This window comes from Oryctolagus cuniculus, chromosome 5 (genome assembly GCF_964237555.1).
Source record: "Oryctolagus cuniculus chromosome 5, mOryCun1.1, whole genome shotgun sequence".
Taxonomy (NCBI): Eukaryota; Metazoa; Chordata; class Mammalia; order Lagomorpha; family Leporidae; genus Oryctolagus; species Oryctolagus cuniculus.
In genome coordinates this window covers 168,007,619-168,023,242 of record NC_091436.1, presented here as the reverse complement: position 1 = coordinate 168,023,242, position 15,624 = coordinate 168,007,619, and the positions used below count along the sequence as shown (strand labels likewise).

The window sequence follows — 15,624 nt, the reverse complement described above, 5'->3', positions numbered from 1 at the left end:
AGCTATTTTGGGGTCTGTGGGGAGAGGAGGGAGAAAGTAACTTAGTTCACAGGGCAGAACTAGTTAAAGGAAACAAAAAAGAAATTTATTTGGCTGCCTTTTTCTTAACAAAACAAGTGATCATTCTTGCTTAAAAATCTGCACAACCACCCAAACACAAAGCAGGACCTGGCTCCGAAGGGAAAGGTGTCCTGCCCTGCGCTCGCTGCCGTGGCTCCTGCCCACTGTTTCAGTTACCCACAGAAGGGCGCGCAGTCCTCCGTAAGCATTCTGGAATGATTGGATGAAAGGTGCCGTAAGCGGAAGAAAGCTCTGAAATTGTTTTCATGTTCTCTAGTGTTTAATGACACTTTCTACTTTTTTTTTCAAGATTTATTTGTTTTATTTATTTGAAAGGCCGAGTAACAGAAAAAGAGAGAGAGAAAGAGAGACAGAGACAGAGACAGAGACAGAGACAGAGATTGATTGATTCCAGCCACTGGTTCACTTCCCAGACGGCAGCAACAGCAGGATAGGGCCAGGATGGGGCCAGGCTGACGCCAGGGGCAAGGAGCTCCACACCCAGGTCCCCCAGTGGGTGGCCATTTTCTGCTGCCATTACTGGTGCATTAGCAGGAAGGTGGGTCAGAAGCAGAGTAGCCAGGACTCCAAGTGGCATGACAATAGGGAATATGGTGTCCTAAGAAACGGCTTAACCTGCTGTGCCACAACACCCATCCCATACCTACTTCCAAAAGACAATGACCAAATTTAAAGATGCTCTGAGACAACTTTATGTAAGCCCCTGTATCGAGGCAAGGTTATCAGAGAACACTTAATGACAGATGTTCAAGGCAGGAACACACACTTGAACCAGTAAGCAACGGCTCCCTGCAAGGTAAGAGACATGAGTATGATCGCTTATCACACAGCAGTAACTCTGCACTTCTGCAGATGAGGCAGAGAGACAAATATGATGAAAGCCTCAGCTCCCGGAGAACCGGCACAGGAATAAGGAGAATATTTCTAAATACGTTTTCTAAGTTTTGGCAAGAATACGGCCTACTGCACGTTGAAACACAGATTCACTTACTACATAACTTGGTATACAGATTTATATCAATGCCATATCATTAAAAAAAATCCAAATTCTCAATTTCCAGAAATCCAAATCCTCAATTTCCCTTAGTGATTCATAAAGAAATCAAAGTTTCAACTTTTCATGGCAGTTAATAAGCCACATGGAGATTTAAAACAGCCTTTTGGGGCCAGCACTATGGCATCATAGGCTAAGCTTCAGTCTGCAGCGCAGGCATCCCATATGGGCGCTGGTTCATATCCTGGCTGCTCCACTTCTGATCCTGCTCTCTGCTATGGCCTGGGAAAGCAGTGGAAGATGGCCCAAGTGCTTGGGCCCCTGCACCCACGTGGGAGGATGGGAGAGGCCCCTGCTCCCAGTTTTGGCTGGGTTCGGCTCCAGTCACTGCGGTTGTCTTTCGGGGAATGAACCAGTTGTTGGCAGATCTCTCCGTTTCTCCCTCTTGCTGCAACTCTACCTCTCAAATAGATAAAATCTTTTAAAAAATGACAACAAAACCTTTCAAAATAAAGATATAATTATTAGAAAAATTATTCTAAATCTATGACAAGAGTTTTAAATTTTCTATTTTTTATGAACTCATGGCAAATTTAAATTTATAACTAAACTCCGGATTTTTGATGTGTGTCTTCCAGACTCAGGGCTCTTCTATGATCTCAAAGTATATTCATTACCTAGTGATGTCGAAGTATTAGACAAAGTTCTCAGTACAGAACTGTCCTGATTTTCCTGCTGACCAATAAACTAAAGTTTAGGAGTCAAACAGAAGTGTCTGACGCTGCCAAACTACTTACCTGCCTTTAACTAGTACTGACCCTGTGCTTAGCCGACCACACGCTGAGCTGGACACACAAGCAGCAGCCCCTCGGGCGGCACACAGGGTGGAAGGCAGGCTGACAGACCAGTCCTGAGGACTAATGAAAGACAGGCGTGTGAGGGGGGATGCGGTCGGGGCCTGCATCTCAGTGACCAGACTTGGTTTAAGTGCTCACCAGGAAAGGAGCCAGCACTGAGTGTCCTGGTGAGGCCTGGGAGGGGGTTCAGGTTGGGGTGGCACTCCGGGCAGAAGGAGCGGCACTTGCAAGGACAGGGCAGTGTCCTTCTCTTCCAACCTTCACCGCAATCCCAGGATGATGGCCATCTCACGACGGCTGTCACCGTCAGCACTGCGCTGAGCTCTTTACATGGGGAACTCATTGAGTTTCCGGAGCAACCCAAGGACGAAGTACTAACATCCTGATTTTGTACATGAAGCAGCTGAGATTCAGAGACTACGGAATTGGGCCACTCTAAAACGGGATTCAGAGATCTATGTAATTACAATGCTCAGGTTCTTACAGTACCAGGATTCTGAGTGTCACGCTAGAACTGCATATCCATTCTTGTCTGGGTCCAGAAGTTATCTTGGATAATTAGTCAAAATTTCTAGTTCTTAAAATTTTGATTTTACATGCTATTATTTGGAACAGCTATCTTGAGATATAACTCACACATCATACATCTCACCCATTTAGTCTACACTTGGATAGCACTTAGTATATTAAGAGTTCTATGGTCATCACCCACAATGAATTTTAAGAGTACTTTTATAACCTCCAAAAGAACCCCGGTGCCCCTCACAGTCCCTAGCTATTTCTTCCCCATGCCCCAAAACTAGGCCACCGATCAACTCCTGTTGCTATGGATTACCTGTGCTGGACACTCATATAGATGGAACCACACAGTCTGTGGTCTTTTGGGACAGGCTTCGTTCCCTTAGCATAACATTTTCAAGCTTATCCACTTCGTGGCTGAAAGGAGACATCATTCCTTCTCCTAGCTAAATAATAGTTATTAATTATTACTCCTTCTACTGGCTAAATAATATTTATTTTATTATTATTATTATTGACAGGCAGAGTTAGACAGTGAGAGAGAGAGACAGAGAGAAAGGTCTTCCTTCTGTTGGTTCATCCCTCAAATGGCTGCTATGGCCAGCGCGCTGCGCCAATCTAAAGCCAGGAACCAGGTACTTCTCCTGGTCTCCCATGCGGGTGCAGGGCCCAAGGACTTGGGCCATCCTCCACTGCCCTCCTGGGCCACAGCAGAGAGCTGGCCTGGAAGAGGAGAACCGGGACAGAAACCAGCGCCCCAACGGGGACTAGAACCCCAGGGTACCGGCACTGCAGGTGGAGGATTAGCCTAGTGAGCCGCGGCGCCAGCCAATATTTATTTATTATTATGACTCCTTCTGCTGGCTAAATAATACTTGGTTGTAGGGACAGAGCACATCGATTTATCCCTTCATCAGCAAACACTTGGGTCTTTCCTTCTTTAGGCTATGGTGAACAACGCTGCTCTGAACATTCAGGCCCAAGTGTTCTTGCAGACTTGCTTTAATTTCTTTTGGGTATACACCTAGACTCCCTGGGTCCTCTGGTAACTCTATTTAACTTATGCAGGATCTGTAGACTGCTTCCCAAAGGAGCCATGCCACCTTGCATTCTCACCAGCAGCGGCACAGGTTCCAGTCTCTCCACATTCTCCCGACACTGCTTACACCCTTGTGACTGCAGCTGTCCTGGGGAGTGTCTCCTGGAATGCCTTGGGGGACCCAGCGATCTCAAGCATCTGTCTCCCCGTGTGTTACTGGTGAGTTGTTACCTTCTTTGCAGAAATGTCCATTCAGATCCTGTGCCTGTTTTCCAACTGGGTCACATGTCTTTATTAGGCAGTTATAGGAGTTTTTTACATATTCTGGATCCACATCTCTTATCAGAAATAGGATTTACAAATATTTTCTCTCATTCTAAAGGTAGTTTTATCACTTTATTCAAAATGCCATTTGAAGCACAGAAAGTCTTTAATTTTGTTGAAGTCCAATTTCTTTGTTTTGTCGTCTATAATTTTGGTGCTATATTCAAATGGGTTTGTCTAACCAAAGGTCTTAAAGAGTGGCTCCTACGTTCTCTTTTATGAATGTCATAGGTTTTGTTCCTATATTTGGATCCTTGATCCACTGTAAGTTAAATTTTGCTTACAGAGTGATGAAAGAATCCAAATTCATTTGCATGTGGACATACAGGTATCTTGGCACTATTTGTTGAAAAAGTTATTCTTTCTCCACTGAGTTGTCTTGCTACCTTTGACAAATTAATCACAAATGTAATTTATGACTTTAAATTCTTTTTTTAAAGGATTTATGTTATTTATTTGGAAGACAGAGTTACAGAGAGAGGCAGAGATCTTCCATCCACTGATTCACTCCCTAAATGACCACTATGGCAAGAACTGAGCTGAAGCCAGGACTCCCAGGTGGGTGCAGGGCCCCAAAGACTTGGGCCATCTTCTACTGCTCTCCCAGGCCATAGCAGAGAGCTGGATCAAAAGTGGAGCAGCCAGGATTCGAACTGGCGTCCATATGGGATGCTGGCACTTTAGGCAGAGGCATTAACTCGCTGTGCTACAGTGCCAGCCCCTGATTTTAAATTCTATACTTTAAAAAAAATTAATTTTATGACAAAGGCATAGAGACACAGAGATGTCTCCCATCTGCTATCCTACTCTCTAAATGTCTGTAGCAGTCAGGACTGGCCCACGTGGAAGCCAGGAGCCTGGAACTCCATTCGGGTCTCCCAGATATGTGGCAGGGACCCGAGTCCTTGGGCTATCATCTGCTGCCTCCTAGGTGTTCAGGAAGACGAATCAATGGCAGAGCAACGCAGACACAGGCCAGGCACCCTGACGGGACGTGGCATCTCACGCAGCAACGTAACTGCTGTGGTAGACACTCACCCCTGATTCTATCCTGTTGATCTACACATCTGTCCTTCAAGCGCGGCCCACACAGACTCACTAGATGACGACTCACTGTATATGATTACTACAGTTTTGTGGCTAGTTTTAAAATCAAGAAGTATGAGTGTTTCAACTTTGTTCTTCTTAAAGCTTGTTTTAGCTATCCCCTAACCCCTGAATTGCCACATATTAGGATCAGTTTCTTGATTTCCGCAAAAACACCAAATGGGATTATTGATAGGAACTATGCTGAACTTCTAGATCAATATGAAGACTGCTTCTGTCCTACAAGTATTACATCTTCTGACCCACGAACACCGGATGTCTATCCATTTCCTTCAGGACTTTATAAATTTCTTTCAACAGTGTTTAGTAGTTCTTAGAAGAAAGTATGCATCTCCTTTGTTAAATTTGTTCCCAGTTTGTTTTCTTAATTGCACTCTCAGATTAATTTTAAACCTTTTTGCAACCATGTGTTATTAGTTGGTTTTTGGAAGAAACTTATGATTTGTTGTTTATTGAATTCACTCTCATTTCTCCTGCTTCATTTCACAAAGCTGTGTTTTTAGAACAGAGCAGTATAAAGTCACAGGATGTAAGAGGTCACTTTGTCCCATCACCCCAGATGCACAGGTAGACGGAGAGGCACGAGAGCCTCAGCACAGCCCCCAGGGAACAAGCAGCCCAGGGTGCCCCAGCCTGCCTCAGCCGCTCTCCGCCTCGGGCTGCTCTCCCCAGCCCACAGTGTGCGGCAGCATGTGCTTCCTCACAGGAAGTGACGTTCATGATTGTCAAGTGGGACACTTGTGGACAACAGAACCCCGATGATTATTTTAAACACACACGTGCTTTCTAAGAGTCTTGAACTCCAAGACCCTTGATGGGAAGAGGACTAAGAAAAGTTTGCCTGAAGGACTGAAGGAAGGCCTGCTCTCTTAGCTACCACCTGCTTTATCTTGCACAAACCACCGTACAGCTCTGAAGTTACGGTCTTGTCCGTAAACTACTTGTACATTAATATCTGCCACACCAAACCACAGGTCACATTAATGTAGCTGGAGTGATGCTATAGAACACAAATCACTGCAAAACATAAAGATGATCCCCATGTCCCTGTTTGTAAAACAAGGATGGTAACAGCACTTAACACGTAGGTTTGATGTTTAAACCAGAAAAGCCAGGTAATATGATTAGTTAATATACAATAAAAGTTAATCATTATTATAATTATGACTTTAAAATGCTAATGGTATCTGTAATTAAGTTTCAGTTCAGATCTCTTAGCTCTTTTATGACTATGTCTCTTAATTCTCTGATTTTGACAGTCTGAGAAGGAAAACTGATGTAAATAAACAACTAACGCCAAAAGCAGGCCAGTGGATTCGCACATAGAGAAGCACCCATCATCAGCACTCCTGGAGTCAGGCTGCTCCACCTCGGGAGAACAAAGTGCCCACACAAATGCGGATTCATAAGCAGATAGCAGTTAGGAAAGTTTTCAGTCCAAACATCGGTTCCAAGGTTGATAATCATGAGTTTGGCTAACACTGGTAAAGTAACAAGAACTGGACTTCTGTTCAGGCAACACAGCAGACATAGACAACATGAGAAACACCAATGAACGCTGGATACAATCTTACTATTACTATTCCTTTAAATCCAAAGCTGGCCTCCGAGAAATAAAGGGAAAGCAAGCCCCCGTGTGCAAGGGAAACCCCAGAGCTCTGATTGCGAGCGTGGGCTGGCAGGGCGAGAGGGCCACCTTCACTGTGCAAGCAGAGACAAAGCGGAGGCATCCGAGGCAGAACGCAGGGGCAGGACTGCCAGAGCACACCAGTGACTGGTGATCCCGCTGCTTTATCAGGGCTAGCATCCTCAAGAGGTGTTTGAAGTTCTCAGTTGTCATTTCTATGGAATGAGATCATAATCTCCTCTAAAGCCCAAATGAGGACCACATTTCAGAGGCTGCAGGACACTGCACCAGCACAAAGTACTTTCATTAGTTATAAATTCTTGCCATCCTGGACATTTTTAACACGATAAATCTTTTAAAATAATAAGGTCTTTCTTGCTTTCGATTCCTCTTCACACGCCCTTCTCCATGGGAAGCCCGGGGTGAGGAACGGCCGAAAGGGCTGCACGGGAAATTCAAAACAGCGACGTTCACCGAGAGCAAGTTTCCTAAATCGCTTTACCTATCAAGGGTCAAGCCTGTCACAGCCGCCAGTTCCTTCACAGGTGATGCCCTGTGGGTGTCGAAGGGCAGGTGCATGGCCTGGGGTCCTCCCAAAGGAGAGGCTCCCAGGTGGACCTGAGCAGAGTGGGGACAGGCGAGCTGTTGGCATTTCCGTTTTCCTCTTCGGGCACAAGCCTACAGAGTAAGACAGCATGCAGAAAAACCTTCACCCTGTTTCGTACCTGAGAATCTGAAGAGCTCCCCTTAGAAGCCACCTACGTAGGCGTCGGGCAGCTGAATCAGGATACGCTAGCCAAGGAAGTAAGAAACCCACAAGTCACGAGTAGTGGCAAGAGGGTCGGCAGGCCCGTCCCACGGCCTGGGAGTGGTCCAGAGGTGGAGAAAAGGTGCCCTGTAGTTAGGGCTGGGGGTAGACCACCTGGCGTGAGGCTGACTCCCCCAGGAGCCTCAGGACAGAGAAGCCTGTGAATTCTGCTAGCAGCAGCCGCCAGGGAGAGGCAGGCCTGGGCCCAGTTCCTCCTCTGTGGCCACCAGGAAAGGGGACAGCTCCGAGCAGCAACTCTGCAGCCCATGCCAGGAGGCACTCAGAGGGTCCCACGTAAGCCTGAGGACACTAGATGCCCCTCGGCCAGAACAAGGCCAAACAAGCCACACCTGTGTCACTTTTACCTTGATGCCATCTTGAAGAGATCCCAGGGATGTGGCATTCCCAGAAAGACTAGTTTCAACACTTTGTTAGAGCAGACACTGAACTCTTTTCAAGCTTAAAATCTGGGTTGGAGGATGTTGGTATAAATTAATCTTTCAGGAGTGTGTTAATTTCCTATGGCTACCAAAACAAACTACCACCAATTAGGGGGCTGAAAACAGCAAACATGTTAGTTTCATGCTCTTGGAGGCTGGCAGTCTGAACCCCAGCAGGGCCAGGCTCCCGCGAGCTGCAGCGGCAGAAACCTCTCTCCCTGACACACAGCTGCATCCAGCGATTCTGTGCCTCCGGCCTCACACGGACTTCCGCCTTCTCTGCACGCTGCTGTCTTCACTCCTGTTTCCCATGAGGACACGCCTCACCGGGTTTAAGGCCTAACCTGATAGTCCAGCAGGATCTTTTCATCCGAATCCTGAACTTAATTATATTTGCAGATTCTTTTTCCAAGGTGGTCACATTCACAGGTTTCAGAAATTAGGAAGCGAACATTTTTCTTCTGGGCTACCACTCAACCCACTCCTAGAATCAAGGGTCAGAATACTTAAGATATGTGATAAAACAGAAATGGGGAATGCACTACTTAAATATCAACACAAGTGTGATTCATATAGCGTTCATGAGCACAGTGTCAAACAGGGTCTCCGCTTTCAGAAAATGAGCTTACAGGTGATGAATAAGTTTTCCCTCCTTTTAGCTTGCTGGTGAGTTTGCCTCAAGTGAACAGCCTGGGTCGCTTTCTTCAGAAAGCACTCACGCGTAGATTCATAAGTTTGGACCAGACACGCTGTGCTATGTGTGTCCCTGCGTTTATCAATTTCACTTCTCATCATTCTTTTTTGTGTCTTTCTTCTAGTATAGGCTGCCCTCTTAAAATGCATTCTTTCGATGTTCCTTTAATGCAGAGAAATTATCTAGCTCCTATCTGAAAGACAGTTTTGCTAAGAGCACAATTCCAGGGTGAAATGACTTTCTTTTTCATGCTGTTGGCATCTGCCCACTGTCCCCTGGTTTCCAGTATGCGCTAGAGGCGACTGCCGCGGGTCGCACTGCCAGTCCTTTATAGGTAATGTTGCTGCTGTCGCGATGCCCTCTGCTCTCTGCTGAAGCGAAGTGTCCATCCAGGGTCTCAGACACTGCTTCCTGCTCAGTGCTCACAGGGTTTCTCCCGCAGGGGCTACTTCATCTAGACCGGACTTGTCAAAGCAGCTTTCTCTTTAAATACTACCTCTCACTCTGTTTTCTCCTGAGAATGCTACATTTCCTCATTTTTTTTTTAAAGTAGGTCTTTTATTTTTAAGATTTGTTTGTTTATTTGAGAGGCAGAGTTACAGACAGAGGGAAAGACAGAGAGAAAGGTCTTCCATCTGCTGTTTCACTCCCCATATGGCCGCCATGGCCGCAGCTGGGTTGATCCAAAGCCAGGAGCCAGGAGCTTCATCCGGGTCTCCCACGTGGGTGCAGGGGCCCAAGCATCTGGGCCATCTTCCACTGATTTCCCAGGCCATTAGTGGAGAAGTGGTCAGAAGAGGAGCAGCCGGGACATAAACCGGGCCCATATGGGATGCCGGCGCCGCAGGCAGAGGCTTCACCCACTACACCAGGGCGCCGGCCCCACTTCCTCCATTTGTCTTCCAATGTTTTTTTTTTCTCCACAATCTTGGGTAAGTTCCTTAGACTCATCTGATCTTCCCTCAGCAATCTTATTTAATACTTAAGTCATTCACTTAAATAATAATTATTTTTTGCATTTCTAAAGTTCACTAATACTTTTTCATTTTTATTTTAATTAGTTTTTAATGGATTCAATACGGTTTGTAGGGACAATCCTAAAAATATAATATTCCCTTCTTCCCTCTCCTTTTTTCCCTCCCATCCTTTTTCCTTCTTTTCTTTCTGTATTTTTTTTTAGTTTTTGAGATAATATATTTTAAATTTACATTATAATAAAAAGGCTCAAAACTTCACCAAATAAGAAGTTTAACAAGTAAAAAGCAAGAAGACCCTTAGTTTAGTGGGAATGTAGACACAGCTACATTCAACAGTACCTGAATGGAAAAACAACCATTTCATCCAAATACAGTAAATTTTAAAATAATCACAGATCATTAAAACCACAGTAGTATAACACTCTTAACCATAGGTGTGACAAAGATATAAAATAAAATTTCATACAGCTATATTTTCAGCAATACCGACACACACAGGCATGTTTTTTTCTTTTTGGTTTTGGTTTTATTTTTTTTTGTTTTGCTGTTGCTGTTGTTGGTTTAACTTCAGCTCCCACATACGAGGAGGAACATGTGGTATCTGTCTTCCTGTGTCCAGCTTATTTCACTCACCATGATGTCTTCAAACCTGCCAGGACATTTTAAAACTCTGTGGCTTGCTCATTGTTTTGTGATTTATCACTTTATCTCTATGTGTTTTCGTAATTCTATCTCCTGAATACGATCATAGCAGTACTTGGAAGTCCTGGGGGACTAATTTCTTATTTATTATTTCTGCTGACTGTGACTGATGGTGATTTGTTTCTTTGTCCACTTGCTAAAGGTTTATATTGAACAGTCTGGACTGCAGGAGACCAGAGGACATTCATGCAAATGATGGTTTCCCCCTAACAGGGCGAGAGTCTGCTTCCCCTGGGCACCAGGGATACTGACCCTGAGGTCCTGCCCTTCCAGGATCCCCACGCCAGTGAGGGTCTGCTGCTCTGCCATGCTGCCGGCCCTCCCTGCAGGCCTGGACAGTCGCCATCTCTCAGCAAGTGGCCATGGGGGGTACCACGTTGGCATGCCAAGGCTCCCCTTCTACCAGCAGGAAGGAACTGTCAGAAAGATGACGAGGGACCTCGAGAAATAAAGAAACTGCATTTTCTCCGCACATCTGGATGTAATGTGAGTAATTGTGCCACGCTGACACGTATTTATTTTAATTTTCACTTTAGACAGTCAGAAAACATTCAGTTTTACATTGTATTTTATGTGGAATATATGTGTACCATGAGTATAAGCATATAAAAATATACGTATTAACCTCCAATTTTGCCTCACTAAAATAAGTTATGCTTAATGATTTTGTTTTTCACATCCAAGGCAAACTATTTTTTTTTTTAAGAAATTCGGAGCCATCAGATCTCTTGTCTCCATGGTCCCTCCTCATCGCCCACACCTCCCTTCCTGCAGGGACAGGTGATGGGGTGGCTGCAGGGGCCCCAGCAGGAGGGGCCCAGACAGACTCATAGCCAGGGTCTCCATTTCCTGGCTTTGTCCTTGTCTGGTCCTCACATCATGTGTGTAGGCCTGTAGTTTAACATAATCCTTGTTCAACTTTCTTCTATCTCGTCTTAATATAATATCCCTGTATTCAAATATCTTCTAAAACAACAGCTAGCAGAAAAGAATGGATGAAATGTATAAAACAAACACCTTAAATTACCAGCATTAAACGATACTGGAATTGCCTTTTAGACAACGGATAGTGGCACACTTGCTGAAATTAAATAATTTTATCAGCTACTAAGTCACAATCTTTCTCACACGTATTACTTCAATAGAGAATTTTGTTTTTAAAGACAATGAAATAGTTGGCATCCTATTAAACAGTGGAAGTAGGGGAAGACGCGCTAGGAAAAGTGTACAAAGTTCTACCAGGGACAGTTCTGCTGCTCATCCACAAAATTACTACTTTTTCAAGGGTATATTTTCATGGCTCTCAAATTATACTAACTCCTAAGAAGCAACGCAACTCTGTGTGTGTAGCAATTTTTGCTGTTTGTATGTGTGCATGACTGTGTATTCAAATGCATATACACATGTAAAATGTAGCCAGATAGTATTTGAAGTAACCACAATTTCTGTAATAGAAATTCTGTTCCATTGCCCAATACTTCTTCCAAAAGTTCTTGATTTAAAGATTTTTTTTGGAGTTAGATAAAGTACAAAGACAGTTTGGACGATATTCATTGCAAAACAGAATTCATTCCAATTTATTCTGAACCCCACATGAACCTCCGCTGTGGGGCCCTGCATTTTTCCCCTGTGGTAATCTCTGGCCACCCCACTGAGAAGTGCCTGGGCCGTGGCTCAGTGCAGACAGGGTGTAGAAAGAGGAGACACGTAGAAGGTCGCGGCTGACTGAGCAGACCACTGAGATCAGAGAGATCATAGCTCATTTGCTCACCGAGCCCTGCCAAGAGCAACACTATTTAACTGCAGGTACTCAGAATCCAGCAGGCACGCTTACAGGAATCGCAGGCTTGAAAGAGGACAATTCACAATGTGCGTTTGTCGGGGACAGCTTCCGCCTTTTGGCAAGTATTTACAAATATGTGTTTAAAGAGAAATGCTCAAACTACTTTGCTATCTGCAACCAGGCATTTTAGTGCATTTCCCACTGACTGACAACTGAAACTCACAAATCCTTATCTCAGAGCTTCTCAACTTGGGCACTGCTGACTTGTGGGGCTGGATAACGCTTCCACTTTTTGTGGGGGTATAAGGTGCATCCTGACCTTTTACCCACTAGATGCCAGCAACACCCCCTCAGACATTATAACCTCCCCAACCTCCTGCTGGGGAGACATCAGTGCCGCAGCTGAGACCCATGGCCAAACAAGAACAGCCACCAAGTCAAAACTATGTTCTCGGGAGAAGCTGCCCCGGCTCCACAGGTGCACTGCGTGACGCTTTCTGTTCCTTTGGTACAAGGGACGCGGGGAAGACTCAAGGACTACTGACCACGAGGTATTTACGTCATGATGAGACTAGGGAGCCTCCACATGGGGCCAGAGTGGCTCTGGGATCCTGGCCTCTGAGCGGGGTCTAGGCGGAAAGCCCACATTTGGGAGTCATCCGTGTGGATGGCGTTTCAAGTCCTGAGACCACCAAGAGAGGGAAGTGAGCAAGAAACAAATCCACAAACACTACCACGTCCGGAGGTCAGACAGAGGGCGAGCATAGGAAGACTGGAAAGCAGAAATCAGGGAGGCCAGAGTGCAGCAGGAACGCAGCAGGATCCTAAAATGCGGGAAGCCAGTCCCAGGGAGTAACCACGGCAACTGCGGAGGAAGGACAGAGCCAGGAGGCAGGGCGGCTAAGGTAGCGGGGGCCTGGGACGGGACAGCTTTGGGAGAATGCGCACGTCCGAGGGACCCGGCACCAGAGCAGTGCAGGCAGGCTTTGAGAGCACAGACCAGCCTTCTGAGGGCTTTTGCCGAAAGGCAGGGAAGAGGGTGAGTTTGGGAGGCTTGAATTCGAGAGGAAGAGAACACAGCCACAACAGCCAGGGCTGGGCCAGGCAGAAGACAGGAGCCGGAGCCCCATCCTGCCTCCAGCACGGGGAGCAGGGAAGCCGGCCTGGCAGCAGAGCAGCCGGGACTGGAACCAGCGCTCCAACATGATGCTGGAGCACAGGGGTGCCTTGGCCCTGCACCACCGGCCGTCTCTCCTCCGACATCTGAGCGTCTGCTCCGCCCTCCTGTTGTAGGGAGCGCTCTGCTGCATTACCCTCACAGTAAGAGGTAGGGGAAAGAAGGTTCCTAACAGAAAGGATGTCAGGGGAGAGCGTCAATTTCAACACGCCCCATGAAAACTCACAGGGATATCGTAGAAATACGAGTCTCATCTTTTGAAAGTAACTCCATTTTGTAGAAAAGACTTCAGCGTTTTAAAAAAAAAAAAAGGACGCCTTATTTCCATCCTTTACTAGACTCGGCTGCATCTCAGAACTGATACAGGAGCTGCTTTACGGATGACAACAGTGATACCCAGGCCTCTCAGTGCGGACTTCTCTAGCGCACATCTGGACTAAGGAATGTAGGGACATTTATGAAACACAAATCCAGTGTTCAAAGAGACTTTAACACAACAGTACTGGCTTTTAGCCATCCCTGCGCAAAGGCTGCAGAGCAAGACAATCCTCTCAAGTCTTCACTTCCAATTCTCATCTGACAGAAAACCAGACAAGGCAGCGATCTAGAAAATGAGGCAAGTGTGCAGGCTTGCACAGTCGTCTCACTTGGCTCTCAGGACAGGTTCTGCTCTTCCACACGCCAGACCCTGAAAACAATGAGGACGAATGCTGCCAGCCCAGGGGAGTGAGTAACCTTGCCTCCGCTGTCATCGCTGTCACGAATACTGCATTTCAACTTCAAACAGGTTTTCAAGAAGGGTCAGACTCCAAGTGCAAGAGCATATTAGGAACAAAGGGTGATTTCCAGGCACTGTGTCTGTCAGCGAGCCTTGACACGACTGCTGCTACGGGGTCCACGTGCAACACCAAGGGAAGGGAACTGTGACTTCTCTGCTCCACCCCTGTGCTCTCCTTCAGTAATGTCCCCGCCTCCTGGAGGTCCCCCAGCTCTCTGGGGTTTGCACAGAGGAGACTGGTGAGCACACAGGAAGCAGCACGGGATGGGAGGAAGCAAGGCACAGGCTGATTTTCTAAAGAACAGCTACTGAGCATGAGAGCATGTGGTGGGTGCCACACGAGAGTGTGTAAGCCCTGTTGACACCAGATCACTGCCGGCAAGGAGGTAAACTAGTGCACCAAAAGACTCCTCTTGGTCCTAGGAAAACCGTCTTGAATGTTAGAGTCCACACAGAGGTTCCAGTGGCCCTTATGTAATTTGTAAAAAGCAATGTCTGTGAGCTGCAAAACCCAATACTCTTCAAATCAGCTAGGAACAAACTGTCAATAAGACCACAAAAAGCAAAATTAACAGTCACATAAGACAAACCATATAAAGAATTATGAAAAAATGGGGATATTTGTCATTCAGCAGTATCACTGACACAGTACTCACTGGACAGCCTCTAAAACTCGTAACACGATGAAGCGTGGTTTCTGAAAGTAAACAAACTGAGGTAAAGCAGAGTTTAGTCGCAGGATTTTTTTTTCTTAAGGATTTTTTTTTTAATTTGAAAGGCAGAGCTGGAGTGAAGAGACAGAAGGGAGGTCTTCCATCTGCTGGTTCACTCCCCAAATGGCTGCCAAACAGCAGGGCTACGCCAGGATGAAGCCAGGAGCCTGGAGCGTTTTCTGGTTCTCCCACGTGAGTGCAGGGACTCAAGTATTTGGGCCCTCTTCCACTGCTTCCCCATGCACTTTAACAGGGAGATGGGTCAGAAGTGCAGCAACAGGGTCTCAAACCAGCACCTTTATGGGATGCTGGAGTCACAGGCAGCGGCTTAACCTGCTGTGCCACAACGCCAGCCTTTGGTCTCAGATTTTATGTTAACTATGTGACAAAACTCAGGTCAAAGATTTGCTTCCATATTTCACTAATCAAATTTAGGATTTAGCAAACCCAGAAAAAAAAAAAAAAACAGGAGGGGCAAGCATTGTGGCACAGAGGGTTAAACTGCCTCTTGGGACCCCTGCGTATCAGAAGGCCTGGGCTGGAGTGTCACCTCCTCGCTGACGCACTCTCTTGCTGCTGCACACCCTGGGAGGCAGCGGTGACGGCACAAGTACTTTGTCCTTTTCACCCACAAAGGAGACCTGGATGGAGTTTCTGGCTCCTGGATCTGCCCTGGGTCTGCCCCAGCTGATGTAGACATTTGGGAAGTGAGCCAGTAGCTGGAAGATTGATATCTCTCTCTCTCTCTCTCTCTCTCTCTCTCTGTCCCTCTGTGTGTGTGTGTGTGTGTGTGTGTGTGTGTCTAGCCCCCTATTTCAAATTTTAAAAAAATATAAAAACATTTTTAAAACAAAAAACCAGAAAGGAAAGAAGAACCAGCAAAATGCCAAACAGGAATAAATGTCTTCAGGAACGATTAGAGGATAAGAAAGGGAGATGATGGACGAAGCTGATCTTGGAAAACAAGCAGGGTAGATGAGCAGCCAGCGTAGGAGCTGAGTGAT

At 46.1% G+C, this 15,624-nt stretch overlaps 1 protein-coding gene across 1 annotated transcript in view; it reads right to left on the bottom strand.

The window, feature by feature from the left end:
* Positions 1–15,624, bottom strand: part of GMDS (GDP-mannose 4,6-dehydratase) — a 629,429-nt gene that overhangs the window by 318,460 nt on the left and 295,345 nt on the right. The gene's annotated exons all lie outside the window — the stretch shown is intronic.